Raw genomic sequence first — 23,807 nt, 5'->3', positions numbered from 1 at the left:
ATGTCATTCCTCTGGGGCTGACTTCATGCATCTCATATGGGGCTGTCCCTGTGTTAGCATATTCTGGGATGGGATATTGGAGGTATTAAATAGCATTGTTATGGTGCCCATACCCAAAACTCCGGAAGTATGCTTGTTGGGTTTGCTGCAGGAGGAAAGATGGACATTTCATATACGGGTGTTTCTCAGGGAAACACTATTTCTGGCTCGGAAGGCTATAGCCCTGAGATGGATGGCAGATAAATCCCCCACGGTCGAGCAATGGAAATCACTAGTTAATACTGTCATACCGTTTGAGAAAGTTGTATACAGAAATAGGAAATGTGAACAGAAGTTTGGGAAGATTTGGGATGGCTGGCTCGCAACATCAGAAACCTTGGGTACGAGAGGGAGAAGGCACTCTTTATTGCAGTAGAATTCAGGGAGTGGAAGAGAGAGAGAGAAAGAAATGAAGGATAATATGTTATATTGGGTAAATATGTTTAGACCGATCCCTACTAAATATAGGTATAACGGAATAAACTATGATTAAACTTGGATAATTTCTGAAAATGTAAGGCTAGGATGTACTGTATGATCTGTAATATGTACTGTATGGAAATGTATGGAACAATATGTGTTCAATTTTCATGTACTATTGTTTGATTTGCTGTAACATCGTATATTGTTTATTGCAAGCTTGGAGTTTAAATAAAACTAGTTTAACCCCTTAGTGACCACTAATACGCCTTTTTACGTCGGTCACTAATGGGCTTTAGGCTAGGCTGACGCCTTTTCACGTCAGCCTAGTCTAAGTCCTGCACGGGTCTCCCGTGCAGGCTGGAGCCGGGGCTCTGCTGTCTGATGACAGCTGAGCTCCTGCTCCAACGCCCGCGATCGAAGTTTACTTCGATCGCGGCCGTTTAACCCGTTAAATGCCGCCGTCAATAGTGACCGCGGCATTTAACTTTGTTTACAGAGGGAGTGCGCTCCCTCTGTCACCCATCGGCGGCCCGCGAATGAAATCGCGGGTCTCCGATGGGGTGTCATGACAGCCGGGGGCTTGATAAAAGCCCCCAGGTCTGCCCTGGACATATTCCTGTTAGGACGCGCCGGAGGCACGTCCTAACAGATTGCCTGTCAGATTTACACTGACAGGCAATAATGCTCTGGTATACGAAGTATACCAGAGCATTATAGCAGCGATCGGAATATCGCACAGTAAAGTCCCCTAGTGGGACTAATAAAATAAGTCATCAATGTGAAATAAAGATGATTAATAAAAAGTACAGTAAAAAAATAAATAAAACCATTTTTTCCCATAAAAAGTGGTTATATTTAGTAAAAGTGTAAAAAAAAAAAAAAAGTACACATATGTGGTATCGCCGCGACCGTAATGACTCCATTAATAAAGTTTATATGTAATTTAAACCGCAAAGTGAACACCGTAAAAAAAAAAACGCAAAAAACCATGGCGAAATTGCATTTTTTTTCCATTGCTCCACAAAAAAGTCATAATAAAAATGAATCAATAAGTCCCATGCACCAAAAACTGTACCATTCAAAACTACGTCTTGTCCCTCAGAAAACAAGCCCAAAAAATCACTACATTGATGGAAAAATAAAAAAATTACGGCTCTTGGAAAGAGACGATGCAAAAGCAAATAATTTTAGTTCAAAAGTGTTTTTATTGTGCAAAAGTCGTAAAACATAAAAAAACCTCTACATATGTGATATCGCCGTAATCGTACCGACCCATAGAATAAAGGTAACATGTTATTTATGTCGCATAGTGAACGGCGTCAATTTAAAAACGCATAGAACAATGGCGGAATTTCAGTTTTTTTTAAAATCCCCCCAAAAGGGTTAATAAAAGTTAATATAAAAATTATATGTACCCAAAAATGGAGCTATTAAAAAGCACAACTAATCCCGCAAAAAACAAGTCCTCATACAGCTATGTAGACGAAAAAATAAAAACGTTATAGCTCTTTGAATGCGACTATAGAAAAACGAATAAAATAGCTTGATCATTAGGGCCTAAAATGGGCTGGTCACTAAGGGGTTAAAAAAAAAAACCAATGTCCTTATTATTTTTAACATTTATTATTGATTTGACTCAATGTATCACATTTCATTTACAACCTTTCATTCATTTCAAAATATTTTTTACAGTTCAAAAGATATTTCTTTTTATTTTAATAACAAACCGTGGGTTAGAGAGATCCAAGGAACGACCGGTATAGTTGGTAGTAATACTTAGGATTCTAATCAGATCGACCTCATCAAGGCAAATAGCTTCAAATTGTTGATTTTGTGTTAAGCATTGAAGACTTGTTTCCATCAAATGTTGTAAAATATCCACTTCACAACAACTTTCCGTAACAGTCTTCATTTGTCTGAAATTACGACAAGTACATCATTCTAAGTTGGTAAGCCTGTTTTCCGGATCTGGTTCAGAAGTTGACCTTGGTTCTCCTGGTGCCCATGTTGGATCATTCTGGAAACAATAATCATCACCAGGATGGGCTTCTCTAACTCGTTGTCTCAGCCTTTGTCTTAGTTGACGTATTTACTATAAATAGAGTTTGATGAAATATAGAATATCTGTATACAATTCTATTAAAAAAAATATATAAAATAGCATTCCTCCCTGGATTATAATTAATACAACAAGTAATAAAATAAATGAAAAATCTCCCTACACACTACAATTATATCACAATTTTTTATCTATCTATCTATCTATCTATCTGTCTATCTATGTATCAATCTACCTAAAAAATTAAGTTTATTTTTTTAAATTAAATAATTATGAAGCTTAGTGGGCACCTTTGCGGTGCAACTGTAGCGATGGCAGTATAAAAGTAGAAACATAATGCCACTAGGATGTAACCATGGGTAACTTACCATTCACATGTAAGTCATGGGCCAAAGAAGCGAGTTTCGGGGATGTGTGAATCCTGAAGTAGCTGTCACACGCAGGTTGTGATTTCTTGAAGACCTGGTATCTGTCGGCTTCAGTATTTCAGTACCTGTCGGAATTTGAGGTAAAAGTTACGTTAATAAACTGGCTCTCCCAATAAAAAGAAATACAGTTTATATATATCTATGTGTGTATGAGACAGCATAACTATAGCACTTTGACCTTATACCTATGGATAGGATTACATACAGTGGCTTAGGAGAAAGAATCACACATTATATGCTCAGATACAGGGGCAAGCTCGATGACATTGCGTCTTCAGTGCTGGACCCAGTAAAGGGAAAAAAACTGTTTTCCTTTTTTTATAAGTTAGAAAGATGTTTCTATTTTTTTGACAGGTTCGGTTGTTGGACTACGTTGGATTAGAGGACTACTTAGAAAGTGCAGCTTTCTTCTTTAGTTTGGGGTGCTTTATTTTAATAAAATGTTATATCTATATCTGTGTATTTTCCATGAAAGTTTTATTCCTACTACTTTACTAATGGACACTGACAGATTGATGTCCATTACTAAGGTGGTACTTAGTGTTAGCTGGTACAGAGGCTAAGACTAACCCCCATTATTACCCAGGTACCCAAGGCCAACAGTGTTGTTGGGAAGAGATGACTACGATCCAGTACCCAACTATCTGTAAAGATGGTCGGGAACTGAGGCGGTCGCAGGTTGGTAATCTTAGACTGGGAAAAGAAAAAAACAGTGGCACCTCCCAACCTTGTAATTCTAGGTTGCTGCTGCTGGGTTGTATGTGGCTGGTTATGATAAATTGGGTGGAACCCCATGTATTTTTTTTTAAAAATTCAAAATTAATAAATAAATAATAAAAAAAAATGACATGGGGTCCCCCCCATTTTTATACCCAGCCAGATACAACACAGCAGCAGCAGCCTAGAATTACAAGGGTGGGAAGGGCCACTGTTTTTGGCCCTCCCCAGGCCTCATATTACCAGCCTGCGGCCGCCCCAGGGCCCGACCATCACAACAGATGGTCGGGTACTGGATCGTACCTGGCTCTTCCCGGCACCCCTGGTGGTGGTGGGTACCGGGGTAATAATGGTGGTTAGTGTTAGCCTCTGCACCGGCTAACACTAAGCCTCCCATTAGTAATGGACCTTGTTACTCAGACAGCGGCCATTACTACTGGTAGTAATAAAAATTGAAAAGAAAAGACAAAGATATAGATAAAATATTTTATTGAAATAAAGCACCCCCAACACAACCCTCATTACCCTTTTACTGTAGAAAAAAAAGCGTCATCTAAGTAGTCCTCGAAACCGACGTAGTCCAAACACCAAACCTGTAAAAAAAGAAATAAAAAAAAAAATGAAATAAAACATGTCGTAGGCTTAGTTTCAGTTTCATGTGTGATACTGACTGTTATACCATGTATAGAAGCCTGCCGTGAAGTTGACTTAGATACAGGGCGCCAGCAGACAGTATCATACATGGCCATACAGACATATATACAAACAAACATACATACATACATGCAAACATACATACATACATATATACAAGCATGCACATATATACATGCAAACATACATACATGCATGCATGCATAGATACATGCATACATAGATGCATAACAAATATGCATGCATACATGCATACATGCAAACATACATACATGCATGCATGCATGCAAACATACATACATACATGCAAACGTACATACATACATGCAAACATACACACATAAATACATACACACATATATACATACAAACACACATATATACATACATGCACATACACATGCATTGATGAATGCAATATTTATTTATGAAAAAAAAACAAATTTTAGAGAAAATTTGCCAAAATGTGTGCTTTTTTAAATTTTAATGTATCTGCTTGTAAAACAGATAGTAATACCACACAAAATAGTTACTATTTCACATTTTCTATATGTCTTCTTTATGTTTGCATCATTTTTTTAATGTTCTTTTCTTTTCCTAGGACTTAACAAGGCTTAGAACTTTAGCAGCACTTTCTCACATATTCAAGAATGGTTAGCCTGGTTGAGACAAACACACCGTACATTTCAATACCACGCAACCCTTCTCTGCAACATTCTTCACCCCCTTGCGGCAAGCCACTTCTCCCCCTCTAGCTAAGCTGCACCCCTCCTCATTGCAACACTCCCCGCCTACACATGTAATATGTTTAGACGCCGCACCGGTCTGGCATCAGTACCCGGCGAACCACAGAAAAGATTAAAAATAAACAACTCACCTAAGACTTTCCTACGAAGATTTGAACGGTCCCGTCACTTTCCATCTTACTGCTACTTGGCGCTGCGAGCATTCACAATAACAATGCGTTGTGGTGCAGATGACATAATCATGTCACGCTCACTTGATTACGTCATCTGCGCCCACCGCTTTGTTATTGTGAATGGGAGCGTCGCCAAGTAGCAGTAAGAAGAAAAGTGACGGGACCGTTCAGATCTTCGTGGGAACATCTTATGTGAGTTTTTTTTTAGTTTTTCTTCTTTGTAGCGAAGTCACCAAACCTGGGGGCACAATCTATGAGATTACCTTTTATATGGGAGCATAAACAACGGACTAACTACTATATGTGGTCATGTATGTATGTACTTATGTAAATGTTTTTAATGAATAGTCCACGTCCACTAATGTCAATGGTCAAAGAAATGCCACGGAGTTGCAGAATTCCATTAAAAGCCTTGCCCATAAACGCATGAAAATCTGGTGGAACAAGGATTTCCCGAAGAACTATTTACAGAGAAATTTGATTCCTAGAGGATTAAGGGTTCAAATATTTCCCTCCTTCCCCATTGATGACCAATTGTTTATTACTGAATGGGAAGAGAATTGTAATATGTGTTCGAACAAAATGATGGAACTTGGTCTAAATAAGAAATCCCTTGCCAATATTGATATTGAATTGGAGTTTCTCCAACAACAACTGAAGGTATCTATATCTCCTGAGGCGGTTATGATATTTGGCAACCAACTGGAATCCCAATATCCCATTTGGGAAAAAAGAAATACAACATACAAAAATAAAAAAATTCTCAAGGGACAATAGTGATTTTCAATTAAAAAGAATGTATAAATGGAATAGAAGGAGTGTGTCTGAGCCACGGAGTAGATCATCCTCAATATCATCCCTGTCTTCACAAGGTGAACAGCACCAAATGACCCTCCGTAATGGTAATGTCAGATGGAATGGAAAAAGGAAAAAAGAGTATAATTACTCCTCCAACAACAAAAATAAAAATAGCAAACCCAACACCCACAATCCTGGACAATCAGAGTTCAAGGTAATTAATCTTTCCCCTCATTATCTGTTCCCATGGGATTTGCATGTACTAAAAAAGGGGCTTACCTTCTCCCCCACATCGGGGTTTGATTTATTTGTAGCCATAAAGGATCTTCAACTTTTTGCCCGATCCCTGATGTTTAAGAGATGGAATTTTAAGGAGGAGGATGTAATCTTTATGACAAAAATGGAAAAGGATACTATAAAAGTTCTGGAAGAACTTGCAGGAGAATTAGACACACCTTATTCAGGTAAGATCCCAGATTGTCTAAGGAAAAAGTGAACTAAATTTCCTCCCCTTTTGAGTTGCCCCGCCATAGATCTCTTCGTTAAAACAGTATCCGTTGATTGGCGGTCAATACATAAAGGTATACAGAACGACAATCTCACAAGGAATGAGAGGCTAAGTATTCAAAAACTTAAGTCCCTCAAAGATATTGTATACAAACCAGCCGATAAAGGAGGAAATGTTGTAGTCTGGCCTCGTAGACTTTATATAGCAGAAGCTAATAGACAACTAAGAGTCCGTACATGTTCTAAAAAGCTGACATATAATCCTCTTCTTTCTTTTAGCTCACAACTCCAATGTCTCATTCAAAAGTCAGTTGATGAGGGTACAATATCCCAAGCTATAGCAGAAACTCTGATCCCAGACGACTCGACAGTGCCTACCCTTTATCTCCTCCCCAAAATCCACAAGGATACTCAGAATCCACCAGGAAGGCCTATCATCTCAGGTAGGGGAGGATTAACTGAAAAGCTTTGTAAATATATTGATTTCTACCTGAAACCAATGGTAGAATGCCTACCCTCTTATTTAAGAAATTTGGCAGATTTACTATCAAAGCTCGATGACATCTGCTTTGACATTGACACTATCTTTGTTACTTGTGATGTGGAATCCCTATATACCAACATCCACCATCACAATGGCATACAGGCGGCAAGATATTTTTTGCAGATGAGCGACATTGATGATGATATGATACAATTTTTACTTACCTGTTTGGATTTTGTTCTGGCTCATAACTTCTTTACTTTCAATGTGTCCTTCTACCTACAGCTCCAGGGGACTGCAATGGGGGCGGCATGTGCACCCTCATATGCGAATTTGTTCCTGGGGCTGTGGGAGAGGGACCTTTCCTGTCAGATCATGGTGAGTCAATGGAGCGGGTCCTCTTCTGGGCCCGCTATATTGTCGATATCTTCATGATCTGGCAGGGGTCACCAGACCTATTAAACAATTTCATTTCACAACTGAATCGCAATGATAGAAATATCAGATTGACATAAAAATTGAGTAAACAGGAAATAGATTTTTTGTACATTTCAATCAAACGTGATCATTTCAATTTTATCCAAACAGATCTATTCCGTAAACCTACATCCACTAATTCACTCCTGCATGCTACATCATCTCATCCGAGACAGACAGTAGATGCCATACCGATTGGGCAAGTTTGGAGAATGCGCAAAGTCTGCTCAACGGAGGAAGATTTTATGTATAGATCTGAAGATCTTAAACAAAGATTTGTTGAAAGGGGTTACAGCAAACGCTGCATAAAAAGAGCATTTAATAGAGCAAAACAAACACCTAGAAATCAATTGCTTCAACCAAAAATTCAACATCAAACAACAGACAAGGTAAGATTCATATCTACATTTAATACTAGATGGGATATGATGCGTGAAACCCTCTTGAAATATTGGCCCATTTTACACACAAATCCTATTCTGTCCAAATTTGTATCAGACCGTCCATCCATGACCGTAAGACGCTCTAAAAACTTGAGAGACACCTTGGTTAATAGCCACCTCTGTCCAGATAAAACAAAAAACATCTTCGATACACCAAATCCTAAATGGGGCTGTAAACCATGTGGGACTTGCATCAGCTGTCCTAACATAGAAAAGGCATTGACCTTTCATGATTCTGATAATATACAAACATTTAAAATAACATGGCCCATTAGTTGTATTACTAAGGCCCCGACAGCAAAAAACCTCCGTTTTTGCGGACCGCAATTGCGGTCCGCAAAAACGGAGCCATTCACTTTCATTGAACACTGACACCTTTCCGTAGTACTACGGAAGGGTGTCAGTGCCGTGGAAATGTTCCGGGAATTATGGAACATGTCCGTTCTTTCGCATTTTGCGGGCCGTGCTCCCATACTTTGTATGGGAGCACGGCCCGAAAATGCGGCTGTCAGTCAGCGGCCGGCCGTGCCCGCAATCGCGGGCCGTGATTGCGGGCACGGTCGTGTGCATGGGGCCTAAAGGGGTAATTTACTATGCAACCTGCCCATGCACCCAAATCAATATTGGGATGACTACCAGAGAATTGAGAATTAGAATAAGGGAACTGTAATGCTGGGGGTAGGGAAACAGACAAGTGAGCCCTAATCTACCCGCCACTCAGTCCCTGCCTACTTGCAACGACCCGCCCTAGGCGACGGGGTACAACTGGGCGACGGTCCCTACGCTCAATAAGTGCACGACAGACAAACAGACAAGGGTACACAGAAGCAAGGGAAAAGGGGCAGTTGCCCACGGCAACACCGTGAGCAACAAGAGTGGTGAACGAGCCGAGTCAAACCAGGAGTGTACGAGGTACCAAACGCAGAGCAGGAGAGTAGTGAACAAGCCGAGTCAAACCAGGAGTGTACGAGGTACCAAACGCAGAGCAGGAGAGTAGTCATTAAGCCAGGGCCAATATGAAGCAAGGTCAAATAGTTCAAGAAGCTGCAGCAGGGCCAGGAAACAAACGAGAAGAATCACAAGCAAGGAGGAACAGGAAAGGCAGGTATAACTAGACAGAGGGCGGGAGCTAGCTCCGTCTGGCCAGGCTGTGATAGGCTCTCCTACTCCTAAGCCTGCCATCCTGAGTGGTGGAAGATGGAGTCAGTCTCACAGACATAGAAGCAGGTGCAGACTGATTACCTATGGGTGTAGACACAGAAGCTGTGCCTGGCAAATCCTTTATAGGAACATGTTCGGGACATAAAGGGAGCGCAAGAAGTGGGGGACATTGAGAAACTTAAAACCATTCCCAAACACTTTAGATTGCATCATAAATGCGATCACAAACTATTCAAAGTGAAAGGAATTGATCATATTGATCTTGGCATAAGGGGAGGTGACCTTAAAAAAAAGACTATTATAATGTGAATGCAAATGGATTTGGCGACTCAGCACCATGCAACCCAAAGGTCTCAACGAGGCAATGGGTTTCGCAGCGTTTATTTGACCATTGACAATGTGCCAGTTATATTGGGGAATTTAATAATCACTTGTTATTATTTCCTTTTTTGTGCTTTTTAATCATTTGAGTTTTTATTCAATTTGCTTAGGTCCTTTATCATATCTTTGAAAAACCTGTTTACTCGTTTAGAACCCATATATATAGTCATATTAGAAATTGACATGTAGCATCCGAATGAAGATCTAACAAAATATATCAGCAGACTATGGAGACGTTATGTTATTTATGTATGCATAACATTTCGCGTTTTTCTGTTGTGTCACTCACGCAGTCACATACATTATTTATCAAATAAACAGTGGCCCTTCCCACCCTTGTAATGCTAGCCTGCTGCTGTGTTGTATCTGGCTGGTTATGAAAAATGGGGGGGACCCCACGTCATTTGTTTTTATTATTTATTTAATTTTTTTAAAATATTTTTTAAAAAACGATGTGTCCCCCCCATTTTCATAACCAACCAGGTACAACACAGCAGCAGCAGCCTAGCATTACAAGGGTGGGAAAGGCCACTGTTTTTGGCCCTTCCTAGCCTCATAATACCAGCCTGTGGCTGCCCCAGTACCCGACAATTACAAAAGATGGTCGTATACTGGATCGTACCAAGCTCTTCCCAGCACCCCTGGTGGCGGTGGGTACCTGGGTAATAATGAGTGGTTAGTGCTAGCCTCTGCAACAGCTAACACTAAGCCACGCCTTAATAATGGACGCTGTCAATATACTCAGCTACAGCAACTTCTCTCTTCTTCCTTCGCCACAATAAATACTAGAGGCCCCAACAAGCAGTTGGTTCAGTTGCATGTTTGGGGGAGATGTGTGTGTGTGTGTGTGTGTGTGTGTGTGTGTGTGTGTGTGTGTGTGTGTGTGTGTGTGTGTGTGTGTGTGTGTGTGTGTGTGTGTGTGTGTGTGTGTGTGTGTGTGTGTGTGTGTGTGTGTGTGTGTGTGGGTGCTCACCGCTGAATATTCAAAACAGCTGATAAGTGGCTTTGAAGGATCAGCGATGCACGTGCACACTACACACACAGCTCTGCTACACACACACACACACAGCTCTGCTATGCACACACAGCTCTGCTACGCACACACAGCTCTGCCACGAACACACACAGACAAACACACACACACAGACAAACACACACAGACACACACACACACACACACACACAAAAACACACACACAAAAACACATACACATACACACACACATACTATATATACATGCACACACAAACACACATATAAACACACATACACACACACATATATACACACACACACACATATATACACACACATATATACAAAATAATGTCAATTGTCCCAACAGAAACTATAGATTGCTTATTGATCACACTAGCACTATGTTCACTCTCCATAACCGACCCTCAGTATAAAGTGCTAAGTGCAAAACGTTTTTTTCTTCGGTCGGGGATATACGTAGGAAGTGTATGTGGACAGTGATGTCAGGGGCTTTAAACTATCGAGTCCCCGGCCAGAGTTTCACAAGAGATCTGGACGAGGACTCCTGTCCTGGGAGGGCCCTTGACGTCACTATCTATATATGGACAGTGACGTTAAGAGATTAAAAAACAGCGTCGGCAACGATCTGGCCAGGGAGTCTGCTACTGGAGGAGCCCCTGACGTCAGTGGCCATATATGCACAGTGAAGTCAGGGGCTTTAAATTACAGACTCCACATATATGGACAGTAACGTCAGGGGCTTCTCCAGTCCCGGAGTCCCCTGCTGATGCTCCGGGCAAGGACTCCGTAGTTGAAAACCCCTGACATCACTGTTCATATGTGGAAAGTGATGTCAGGCACTGCCCTAGGGCCGGAATCCACGGGCCGAGCGCTACCTGATGCTCTTCCCGGGAATTCTGGACCTGGTAAAGCTCCCAGAGGTATACATTTAACGTATACCTGTGACGGATGCCATACAGTGTAATTTGTCACACATAAGGTTCCATGTTAAAAAAAATCATATACCGTGCGGTATACTATTTTTTGCGGGATCCCTCACGATGAAATAGCGTAGTATACTATGTTGTTCCATCCTCCAAAAAGAAGGAATACCAATGTACACAAGCCCGATGGAGGCCAAAAGTACACTCTTTTGGCCTCTGTCGGGCTAATGGAGCCCTATGGACACATTTAACATGTGCTATAAGAGCTTTCTAAACATACACACAGGACCAAAATGTGATGTGAACAGGGCTTTATATAGTTTAGTGTATGCTGTGTTCCTCAAAAATCTCTGAAGACTAGATGCACTCTGGCCTGTTTCCTCTGCCTTACCCTGGCCCAACCACATAGTCTCTGTTATGGAATCACCAGTTGAGCAATTCCCAGGGGGAAAGTTTATGGAATTGCTAGGTGAGAGATTCCCCAAAGGCTGCAGGGGACAGTCAGGAATGAGCGTGCAAACAAATCCGCAACCCCATCACAACCCTGATCAACGGAGTCTAAGGCTACTCTATGGTTTCCGACCAGAGCCCACCGCAAGGCAGGTTGGACTTTGCAGTATAGAACCCAGGTTGTTTTAACAGAGTTCAGTGTTGGATAAGAGATGCAATGCAGGCAATACCAGAGCAGAAAACAAGACAGCCTGAGGGTAAACAGAAAGTCCAAATCACAAAGCTAGAGGATATCAGGAAGTGCAGAGATCAAAACCAGCCGGGAGCAGAATGTCCAAATCAGTAAGCAACGGGTAAATCCAGAGACAAGCCGAGGTCGGTTCCAAAAGTTCAAATAGTCAAAGGTACAGGCTATAATCAGGAGCTTGATCAAACACATGCAAACAAGGAGAATCACAAGCAAAGAAGACAGAATCAAACCAGATTTAAATACTCCACCCTTCAATCTGATAGGAAGAAAGACAGAGAAGTGGGATAGACCCTGCAACTAAAACCAGAGCCGCCCAGAAGCTAGACTAGTAGTTATGGCAATCTTAAAGGAACGGACGTTTCCTAACAGTACCCGCTTTCTACGAGGGGCCACCCGACCCTTAAACCTCAGCCTAGGTTTCAAAGGTAATTTCAAATTAAAGACTTTAACGAAACGATTAGAATGTACTGAATAGGAGGAAACCCAAGTTCCTTCTTCTGGTCCATACCTCTTCCAGTGCACCAAGCACTGGAGAGTACCCCTGATCCTCTTATCCTTCTGGAGTCCACAATCCTCTGAACCTCAAAGTCCATATCTCCTTCTACCTGAACTGGAGGGGGGGGGGGGTTTGAGTGGATTAGATGGTGTTTTGTTTTTTTTTTAAGGAGGGATTTGTGAAAAAACTCATGAATTTTAAAAGAAGGAGGAAGGGCCAAACAAAAGGCACATGGTTGTTAACTTCAACAATTTCATATGGACCAATAAACCTAGGAGCAAACTTACGAGATGGTACCTTCAGTCGCAGATTCTTATTAGAAAGACACACTTTTTGAACCACACTAAACACAGGACCCACCATACATTTTTTGTCAGCATTTTTCTTTTTAATAACTTGGGAGTTCTTCAGGTTCAATGGAACCTGAGCCCAAACTGTGCACAGTTTATTTGATTCAACTTCCAGCTCAGGGTTATCACTAGAAGAGGTGGAAAATGAACCAAAACGAGGATGAGAACCATAATTACAGATAAACGGTGCGGTATCGAGAGAAACATGGTGGCAATTATTTATAGCAAATTCCGCTAAAGGAAGATACGAGATCAATTCAGCCTGTTTATACGCAACATAACACCTAAGATATTGTTCCAAGGTTTGAGTTAACTGTACACCAAGTTTCTTACAGAAAGTTCTCCAGAAGTTAGCCACAAATTGTACACCTCTATCAGAGACAATATTTTCCGGAATACCATGCAGACGAACTACCTGATCAATAAATAATTTAGACAGAGTTTTGGAATCAGGAAGTTGAAGCAAAGGAATTAAATTACACATTTTACTGAACCAGTCCACCACAACCCAAATTACAGTTTTCCTTTCAGAAGGAGGAAAATCGGTGATAAAGACCATAGACAGATGTGAGACCAAGGTTTCTGCGGAACAGACAATGGAAGCAGTTCATCCATAGGACGAGTTTGAGGAGTCTTAGCGCGAGCGCAGACATCATAAGCAGAGACATAGGAACTCACATCACGAGACAAAGACGGCCACCAGTAGAGCCGCGAGACTAATTTTTTAGTACCAGTTATCCCTGGATGGCCAAAAAAACCAGAATCATGTAACTCATTGAGCAAACAAAACCTGAACTGAGGAGGTATAATCTCCCAGCAGAAATGGTTTGCAGAGCGAGTTGCTGGCATTCTTTAATCTCAGTTGCAAGATCAGGCGATATGAACCTAGATAAATAGGTTCAGGATGAAGGTTGCGGATCTGTGAGGAACAGAAACTTCGGGATAATGCGTCGGCCCTGACATTTTTAGACCCGGGTCTTTAGATTACAATAAAGTCAAATCTGGTAAAGAACAAGGCCCACCTAGCCTGTCTGGTATTGAGTCTTTAAGCTGATTCTAAAAAAAGTCACGTTTTTATGGTAGAAAGTGGCGCCACTCTTCAAAGGCCCACTTAATAGCAAGAAGCTCACAATTACCTATATCATAATTCAAATTAGTCAATGCAGAAGATCCTTGAGACAACACAGCCCCCACACCTATTTCTGAGGCAACAACCTCAACAATAAAGCGGCTACAAAGGTCACGTTGAACAAGTACAGGCACTTCTATAAAACACTGTTTTTAGGTTTCAAAGGCGGAGACCGCACTAGGTTTCCAATTTACAATGTCAGAACCCACATTTGTAAGATCCGTCAATTGTTTGGCAATGGAGGAAAAATTTTTAATACATTTTCGGTAATAATTCGCAAAACCCAAGAACCTCTGCAGAGCTTTTAGTGAAGTGGGTTGGACCCAATCAAAAATTGCCTGAACCATAGTGGAGTCCATACGAAAATCATGAGGAGACAGACCATACCCCAAGAAATTACCTTCCTGAACTCCAAAAAGACACTTTTCAAATTTTGCATAAAGACAGTTTTTCCTCAATACTTGAAGGACGGATCTAAAATGTTGAACGTGGGAGGGCCAATCGGAAGAAAACACAAGTATATCATCCAGATACACAACTGATTTCAGAAAAGACATCCTCAAAATTTTTAATACACTCAGGCAACGATGGTGTGTTGCAAGATACATTAGTAGTAGACAAAGACATGCAAGAATCATAACATTTAGAATTCCACTTAATCAGATCTGCTTTTACCCAATCAATAACAGGATATTGGAATACCCAATATTATCTCAGAAGGAAAATTCTTTAGAATAAAGAAAGAGATTAGTTCGGTATGCAAGGTACCCACTTCCAAAGTAACAGGCGGAATAACGAACATGACCGACCCCTGAGAGAGAGAGGTATTATCTATAGCAGATACTTTAACCAGGGTACTCAGCTGAAAGAGGGGAATAGACAATATTTTTGCAACCTGAAAATCCAAGAAATTAGCCGCAGAACCACAATCTACAAAAGCTTGACCAGAAATACAAACATTATTAAACCATACATGTCACGATCTGTGGGTATGTGGACCCACTTAGCGGTACCGCCGTAGCGAGATAGCAACTGGCCAACAGAGTACCAAGTCAATATATAAATATTTCCAAGCACAAGGGTATCTGTAGTGGTTCAGACAGTAGCAACGGCTAGGCAAAAATGGGACCTTGACAGCAGACACCAGCCGTGGTGTAACACAGCAGGCGGAACCGGTGGCACAACATGACTCCAACAGGTTTAAGGCACAGGAACAAATAGCACGAGATACAGGGTATAGGTAGCAGGGCACGTGAAAAACGGGAACAGGAAAACACTAAGGGACCATTTGCAAGACTAATATAGGAAAACACAACAACGATCTGGCGATGAGCAAAGGGGCAGGGCCCTTCTTATAGTCCAGGGTGAACATGGGCTAATTATAATTCCCATGTGCGCGCGCTGGCCCTTTAAGGCCGGGCACGAGTGTGCGCCGCGAACCCTACAGGACACTGCGGAATGGAGCGGAAGCGAGCGCTGGTGTCTCCTGGGAAGGAGATGAGGGTCAGCGCTCACAGATCCATGGCTGTGGCTGCCGGGGGTGAGCGGCCATGGATGCTATAATACATTAACAGGCAAAAGGATTTTTTGAGAAAATGTGGGAAAAACCTGGCTGCCCAGATAGCATTCCGGGGACCATCTAGGCTCTGGACATTCTGTACGTTTTGGAACAGTTCTTTAGCATATGACCAGCGAACCGCAATAGAAACACAGCCCTCTGCGTTTCCGAAAAAGTCTCCGTTCTTTAGGAGACATAGTGGAGCTCAACTGCATGGGCAATTTTGCATCAGATGAAGAGACCTCAGCGTAGGGAAGGGGAGAGGCCATTGCTGAGCTTTCATTTTTGCACTTTTCTAGTCATCGGTCAAGACGCATAGGAGTCATGGTGTACTCTAAAGTCAAGGGCGGAGGGTAATTTATTAGGAGAGTCTTCAAGGTTTCAGAAAGGCCTCGGCGGATTTGACATGGGGGTGCTGCATCATTCCACTGTGAAGAGACGGACCACCATCTAAATTCCAAATAATAAGCTTCGACAGGATGCCATCCCTGTTGGAGAGATAACAGATTGGCCTCTCAAGGCTATTAAATGCAGATCACTGCAGTGATCTCCATATATTACACCTAGGGCCTCAAAGAAGGTCTCCACAGAAAAAAAGTTCAGGGGCATCAGGTCTCAATGAAAAGGCCCAGGTTTAAGGATCTCCCTGCAAAAGTGACATGATGAGACCAACTCGCTCCTGCTCAGTTCTAGAGGAAAAAGGTCTTAGTCGAAAATACAACTTACAACTCTCCCTAAAATTAATAAAAGGCTTATGATCACCAGAAAAACGATCAGGTAAGTTCACTTTAGGTACTACCGGAGTTGCGACTGGAATGACTGCTAGGACCTGCGCAGTTTCATGATGACGAACCCTTTCGACCCGATCTTGTACCAGGTCAGAACGTGCATCTTTTCCACCATAGGTTCCATAGTGAAAAAAGATAATTTTTTAAAGGCTTGTAATTATGTTATCGAATCACCAAATGAGCAATTCCCAGTAGGAAGTTTATGGAAATACTAAGTGAGCGATTTCCCAAAGGCTGCTGGAGACTGTCAGGAATGAGCGTGCAAATAAATCTGCAACCCCAAATCCGTCACAACTCTTATCAACAGAATCTAAGGCTACTCTATGATTTTGGCAGAGCCCACCGCAAGGCAAGTTGGACTTGGCTAGAGGATATTAGTAAGTGCAGAGGTGAAAACCAGCCGGGAGCAGATTGTCCAAATCAGTAAGCAAGGGGTCAGTTCCAAAAGTTAAAATAGTCAAAGGTACAGGGTATAATCAAGAGCTTGACCAAACATATGCAAACAAGGAGAATCGCAAGCAAAGATGACATAACCAAACCAGATTTAAATACTCCACCCTTCAAACTGATAGGAAGAAAGACAGGGAAGTGGGATAAGCTTTTCAACTAAAACCATCTAGAAGCTAGACTAGTAGTCATGGCAATCTTAAAGGGACGGATGTTTCCTAACAGTTTCATTCTTGCCTACCTGCATTTAGTCTTCCAGTTGCATTGTCTCTGATGGAGCTGCTCTCTGGAACTCCTGAGTGTGTACGCAGCCACCAGGGTTTCTCCATGGCATGGTTCAGGGCGTGACTGTTGCCCCTCTTGCTCGGATGCTCGCTCTTTTCCAGCTGTATCAGGAGCAGTTCCTGCAGCACATCATCATTGTCATCCTAATACAACCGGCGACCACAGATGGTTGTTGATCCCCGCCATTTGCTCCTGGGCCGTGACGTCCTGCCAACTACGACAAGAGATGTAAGGTGATACAGAGACAAATTGTAAAAATGTAATGCCTATAGCTCAGTATTAATGTAAGAGATTCCTTTAGTGGACAATACAACAAAGCAGTGCATTCACTCCTACACCTATATTAGTGTTCACTGGATGTATATGCAGATCACAGCCGGTCGCTGTATAGAGCGATAGACACAGATTTAAAAACACAGAAGATGCCCTTCGACATGTTTTGTGCACCTGCTAACACTTACAAGTACAGCTTCAAAGCAATTTCTGCGCAGACTCTTGGACTTAGAATCTACCTATAAATATCATTACTGGAGTCTGACTCAAGGCATTCAATACAACAACTAGTATGCCTAGGCATAATGGTCCCAATTTCCCAACCACTAGTCATGGTATATACCGTGTTTCCCCGAAAGTAAGACAGTGTCTTACTTTCTTTTTATCCCCAAAATCCCCACTATGTCTTACTTTCGGGGTATGTCTTATATTGCGTTGCGTTGCTCGATTTTCTAGATAGTCACTGTTCATGGTGCTGAAAGAGTTAAACTGTTTCAGCACCATGGACAGTGACTTCCGATCCCAATAAACATGAACCTGTCAAAAAAAAAAGAAGTTCTGACTTACCGATAACTCCCGGCGTCTTCCTCCAGTCTGACCTCCCGGGATGACGATTCAGGCCAAGTGACAGCTCCAGCCAATCACAGGCCAAGCACAGCCTGCAGCGGTCACATGGACTGGCGCGTCATCCAGGGAGGTGGGGCCCGATGTCGAGAGGCGCGTCACCAAGGACGCATCACCAAGGCAACGGCCGGGAAGTTCTCGGTAAGTACGAACTTTTTCTTTTTTTCACGGCATTCACTGTCGAGGGTGCTGAAAGAGTTAGCTCTTTCAGCACCTTGGACAGTGACGGGCGTCGACTAGACTCATCTCTATGATGGCGGCTGCGCGAAAATCACGCAGCCGCGCATCAGAAATACCCCCGTGTTTCCCCGAAAGTAAGACATATGTCTTACTTTCGGGGTACGGCTTATATTAGCCGACCCCCCTGAAACCCCCGATACGTCTTACAATCGGGGGTGTCTTACTATCGGGGAAACACGGTAGTAATTTAAAATATAACTTTTAATAGTGCAATTTAAATATGGAATGTACAACAAAGAGAAGGTTAAAATTTATACAGAGACGGCCAGCACATCATTAGGAATAGGATGTGTGTGTTTAGCGTGTTGCTATGATGCAGTGTGACTGACTCGGTCAGCAGCTGCAGACTGCCGTTTCACCATTAAGTCACACTGAGGTCGGATAGACTGCTGAGCTGCCAGTGAAACATTAAAATAGCGATAGCCCCCCCAACATGTTTCACTGCAAACGCAGCGTCCTCAGGGGATAAATCAGGGCTATACTGTGAGTATAGATTCAATTTAGCATGGAGCTATCAGTTTTCAGAGGGTGTTGGACTGTGTCTCTTTTTTGCATCTATTAGAGATATAGGATCTTTTTCCTACCAGGAGTCTTTTGAACGTCTAGAGACAATCCGGAGCTCTGTGGGACTACAGGGATAAGAATTACCATCTAAACACTCACTGAATTGCGGACTGTCTACTGCAGTTTTCTGGGAGAGAGTGTCTATACCGATGTGATATTGGACTGTAACTAGTGCCGTCTGAGCGGTAAACTTTGCTGTACTTTATTATTTTTCACCTCTGACCTTCTTTTTTGGGGTAGATATATGGACGATTTCCTCATCCTTTGGGATGGGGACAAATCCACATTTATTGACTTTGTTGAAATCCTTAACAATAACTCTATAAGGATGTGGTTTACCTCCTGAAATTCATGGGAAAGAAATTTAATTTTCTTGATTTAAAGATTGTCCTGGAGCCTTGCGGCACTCTGAAAAGCTGAAACAGTTGGCATCCTTCTGCTCTTAAAAGATGGATACTAGTAGGACAATATCTCAGGGTAAGAATAAATTGCTCTGATGATTCTAGCTTTGAAGAAGAGTGTAATACATAGATTTTTAGCACGGGGATACCAAAAAAAACAAAAAACTCTACAAAGGTCATATACCAGAGCTAATGCGACTGATCGGAAAACCTTACTCGTACCCAAACCAAAATCTGATTCTTAATTAGATGTATTGGCACTTTTGATACACACGCACAAGAAGTTAACAACATACTACAGAGATACTGGCCGATCCTTCAAGCTAATACAGACTTACGACAGGTCTTAACAGATTATCCATCTATAACATACTGTCGAGGTATAAATATACATCAAATGCTAGTGCATAGTCATTTTCAGAATAAAGAAGCATAGTGGGTTCTTGGCTCAGGTCTTCCATTAAGGATTCTCATCCCTGTTGAAGGTGTTTCTTCTGCCCTCTCATGCCTACTAAAACATGTTTCTCCAACCCAGTTGATGGGAAACAGTATCTCATTGAACAATTTATTAATTATCAGAGTCATACTTACACAGTACGGTCAGAAAAGACCTATGTCCATCAAGTTTAATCAAGGGATAGGAGAAATTATAGAACTTTGTTTTACTCCTATTGATCCAGAGGAAGGTTAATCTGACGCAGATACAAATTAATACTATAGGCTGCAAGCCACGTTAGGCCTGCATTCTATAAGGCGCTGGGAAGACTCCATGCGCAGGCCGGCGTGATGACGCCACATCTTTACGCTGGTCTGCGCATGCGTCCTGCCTGAGAGGCAGTGTAGCGCTCAGTCCGTCGTGGGAACAGGGCAAGGTAATGTAGCACTATATAAACGGGGATAGGGGGGTTGTGCAGTAGTATATGCAGGGGGGATTGCTGTGTAGCACTATATACAAGGGGAGGGGGGCTGTGTGGCAGTATATACAAGGGGAGGGGGGCTGTGTGGTAGTATATACAAGGGGAGGGGGGATTGCTGTGCTGTGTGGCAGTATACACAAGGGGAGGGGGAATTGCTGTGTGGCAGTATATTCAAGGGTAGGGGATTGCTGTCTGGCACTATATACAAGGGGGGATTGCTGTGTGGCAGTATATACAAGGGGAGGGGGGATTGCTGTGTGGCACTATCTGCAGGGGGTCTGTGTGGCACTATCTACAGGGGGCTGTGTGGCACTATCTATAGGGGGGCTGTGTGGCACCATCTACATGGGGGCTGTGTGGTGCTATCTATAGGGGGCTGTGTTTGACGCTATCTACAGGGAGTCTGTGTGACCTTATCTATAGGGGCTGTGTGTCATGCTATCTACAGTGGGTCTGTGTGGCACTATCTACAGGGGCTGTGTGTGACGCTATCTATAGTGGGCTGTGTGGCGCTATCTATAGGTAGGGCTATGTGTGATGCTGTCTACAGGGGTCCGTGTGTGTGACGCTATCTACAGGGGGTTTGTGTGGTGCTATATATAGGGACAGTGGTGCAAGGGATTTTTTCATTGATGCCTAGAATTGGTATTTATAACTGTCTATTTTACTAGTGTACTTGTAATATTATAGTATTTAAAAAAAGTAATTAAAACTAATTTAAAATAAGTTTTCTTACTCTCTTAGGCCCCATGCACATGACAGCAAAAAACCTCAGTTTTTGCGGACCGCAATTGCGGTCCGCAAAAACGGAGCCATTCACTTTCATTGAACACTGACACCTTTCAGTAGCACTACGGAAGGGTGTCAGTGCCGTGGAAATGTTCCGGGAATTATGGAACATGTCCGTTCTTTCGCATTTTGCGGGCCGTGCTCCCATACTTTGTATGGGAGCACGGCCCGAAAATGCGGCTGTCAGTCAGCGGCCGGCCGTGCCCGCAATCGCGGGCCGTGATTGCGGGCACGGTCGTGTGCATGGGGCCTTATTTAGTACACTATATTAGCGTTTACTGGGGGTATTACTTTTGGTCATCAGATTGCCCACCATTGATGGAGACTTGCCCTGCTCCCTAACTGCTCCGCTCAGGTGCTGCCAAGACATAGGGGGAACATTGTCCAGGAGTCTCCGCAGAAATTGCCTTGATGCTGTACTTGTAAGTGTTAGCAGGTGCGCAATAGTCTGTTTTTAAATCTGTGTCTATTGCTCTATAAAGCTACTGCATGCAATCTGCATACGCATCTAGTGATCAACACTAATATAGGTGTAGCGGTGAATGCACTACTTTGTTGTATAGTCCACTGTAGGAATCTCTTGCCTCAATACTGAGCTATAGACGTTGAACTATATTTTAGGAAATAATTGAAAATAAACAGCTATTCCAGCATTGATTTTCACGTTATAAATATACACCATTCACTATGCGGCATAAATAACATGTTACCTTTATTCTATGGGTCAGTACGATTACGGAGTTACCAAATATGTAAAGGTTTTATGTTTTCCTACTTTTGCAAAATAAAAAGCCTTTTAAAAAAAATGTTGATGCAGAAACTTGTTTTTGCATGGCCGCATTCCAAGAATCGTAACTTTTTAATTTTTCCGTTGATGTAGCCATAGGGCTTGTTTTTAGCGGGACAAGGTGTAATTTTCATTGGTAGTGTGATGGTATAGAACAATCTATAATCAATGATATAAGTGTAATGTATGTACTACTTCAAGGTAGAAGGATAAACGAGTCTATATTTTGGGTATTATTGAAAGGTTATGGAATGTAATAATCTGCAGATGTTCTGCAGAGACTAGAAATTGCGAACTCTTTGTGTTTTGGGAGTATCACCAGAAACTAGGGAGTCTGTTTACAGGATTTTTGGGTTCTGGGCGTACAGCCAAGATAGATATGGGTAGAACACCGGATTAAAAACTAGATGTAAGGAATAAGAAACAATGTATGTAGAGATAAGAATAATGAGGAAAGAAACCACAAGAATGTATACGTCTAAATGACTCATATGTGTCTGCACGTAATTATATGATATTTTTACTATATAAACTCGGTGTCTCTGCAAATAAAGTCAGAAGTATTTTACCTTGAGAAACGTCTCAGTGTGTCTTCGCTTCTCCGAGCTCGCACCCCCCCCCCCCCACCTGATTTGAACCTGCATGGAGATCAAGGCGTAAAGTGACCTCATTGCGATCACAGAAATTGGCGCCCAAACAGGGACTTGACCAGAAGGACGGCACCCCACCTAGGGGATCTCCCGGGACTTGAATGGCGACCTCCCGGACGAAGGAACGTGCAGACCACTGCTGCAGCAAGGTAAGAAGACTTAATTCTTACAAACTCTGCTCTGCACCTTCCTGTCTGGTAGGTCACCTTCCCGGTAGTACTCCTGAGGAATAGAGGGGCCACATGAGGGTATTTTTAGTGTAAAAATCTGGTCAAGTCTATATGTAATCCTACCCTCAGGATAAAGTGCCTGATCTCCATGACAGTATTTGTATGAATGTTGTAGAAACCCAGTTTTGTGTCACAAATGCATTTTAGAATAAGGAAATTGTTTTTGGAAAAAACTTCCGATAATCCGGCAAATTACCAGAAACATGTGTACATGCTTCAGGTGACTACGGGGATTATGATAGGCTAAATTTAAGCCCGGAAATCGAAAATGTGTGTACACGATTGGAGTACTTGCGGGGATTATCATGTACTGATTTTCAGCTCAAAATTCCAGAATTTTCTGCAATCTGATAATCCGGCATGTCAAAAGAACAGCTTGATTTTACGTTTGCCTTGTTATTTGGATTAGGAATATTCTTATGGTGCGGAGGGCACGTACTCGAGTGGTGTCTCAGACGAAGAAAGTAAGCTAGTTATAAAAAGACTGTAAAAGGGAAGATTCTCTGGCCAGAGTAGAAAAAGTAAGTACGGAAAACTAGAAACTGTCTAAAATAGATGAGAATGGAATTCATCTGTCAGTAGCTAAAATCTGTAACAAAATAAGAAGTAGCAAGGGGATAAGTAACTGTCGAAAATAGGCAAGAAAGAAATTTGCCTATCAGGAAAACTACCCCTTGCATTACTTAGGGTGTGCCAAAAGGCCACCACTTACAGTCACAAGATGAGGAACTTGGTGTTCCTATTAAGAAGTTTCGAGGGGATAAGTAACTGTCTAAAATAGGTGAGAAAGGAATTCACCTATCAGGAAAATTACCCCCTACGTAACTTAGGGTCTGCCCATAGGCGACCACTTATAACTAGTGAACAATGGGGAACTTGGTGTTCCTATTACGAGATGAGCACCCACAAGGACTGACGGCCAAACAGGCAGTAGCAGAAAGAGAAGGTAAAAAGGCAACGCAGGGAACAAAAAAATTAATGAAAGCATGTGGTCTAGAATCCCATGGACGGTTAGACGCAGAAAAATGGAATGAATGTTGTGACACAAAACGTGGATGGTTGAAAGATAAAAAGTTACAGGGGAAAGCAGAAGCATGGAGAAAAGTGTCAGAAGAAGTAGTACGAGGAGCTTGTCAGAGGAAATTCATATTTTATAAAGTAAAGTT

At 42.2% G+C, this 23,807-nt stretch overlaps 1 long non-coding RNA gene across 1 annotated transcript in view; it reads right to left on the bottom strand.

The window, feature by feature from the left end:
- Nucleotides 1-2,126: 2,126 nt before the first annotated feature.
- Nucleotides 2,127-23,807, bottom strand: part of LOC142656366 (uncharacterized) — a 38,601-nt gene continuing 16,920 nt past the window's right edge. Inside the window, exons 2-4 of the long non-coding RNA XR_012849663.1 lie at nt 17,123-17,380; nt 2,890-3,014; nt 2,127-2,554 (exon numbers count right to left, since the gene is read on the bottom strand). This is a non-coding gene — a long non-coding RNA (uncharacterized LOC142656366). The remainder of the gene's footprint in view (nt 2,555-2,889; nt 3,015-17,122; nt 17,381-23,807) is intronic.

Source organism: Rhinoderma darwinii, chromosome 6, assembly GCF_050947455.1.
Source record: "Rhinoderma darwinii isolate aRhiDar2 chromosome 6, aRhiDar2.hap1, whole genome shotgun sequence".
Classification (NCBI taxonomy): Eukaryota; Metazoa; Chordata; class Amphibia; order Anura; family Rhinodermatidae; genus Rhinoderma; species Rhinoderma darwinii.
This window is presented reverse-complemented; position numbering and strand designations above follow the sequence as displayed.